Below are 214 nucleotides of genomic sequence, written 5' to 3'. Positions count from 1 at the left end.
TAACAACAAGAGTAATTATAAAAGGAACAATTAGCGTCACGGAAGCCAACAGCGCGAAGGAACTTGCCAAAACCGCCGACAGATGGCGTCTGTGTCTCCCAAGACCCTAAGACGTTGGGTGTCATGTAGTCTGTCTCCTCGCGTGTCCTCGGTCTACCTCAGACACATCTTAAGGAACAGTGAGTGGTATTTAAGTGACATGAAGCTGTGGATC

The sequence above is a fragment of the Penaeus monodon genome, chromosome 15 (genome assembly GCF_015228065.2).
Source record: "Penaeus monodon isolate SGIC_2016 chromosome 15, NSTDA_Pmon_1, whole genome shotgun sequence".
NCBI classification, from domain to species: Eukaryota; Metazoa; Arthropoda; class Malacostraca; order Decapoda; family Penaeidae; genus Penaeus; species Penaeus monodon.
The sequence above is the reverse complement of the archived record's forward strand: the minus strand, read 5'-3'. Positions refer to the sequence as shown.